This window comes from Cystoisospora suis, assembly GCF_002600585.1.
Source record: "Cystoisospora suis strain Wien I chromosome Unknown contig_1831, whole genome shotgun sequence".
NCBI classification, from domain to species: Eukaryota; Apicomplexa; class Conoidasida; order Eucoccidiorida; family Sarcocystidae; genus Cystoisospora; species Cystoisospora suis.
The window spans coordinates 7-278 of record NW_027154631.1 but is presented as its reverse complement, the minus strand read 5'-3'; positions in this window follow the sequence as shown (position 1 = coordinate 278).

Here is a 272-nt window from a genome sequence, read left to right as displayed (position 1 = left end):
AGATCGGGAGCGGTCCGCGACGGCCGCCGGCGAGCACTGGCCGGGCGGCCGGTCCGCACACACTAGCGGAGGTGGTACTCCACCACCCACCACGAAGAGGGACAGTCGGCTGATGGTCCGACAAGTGAGAGAAACACAGAGAGAAGAAAGTGTGTGTGTTTTTCTGAAGAAAGGAGAGGAGAGAGAGTTCGTTTGGTAGAAAGTGGGTTTTCTTGAAGAAGGAAGTGCGGCGAGGAAGTCGAAGAGCGAGAGAAGTCCGTGCAAGCGTTGCG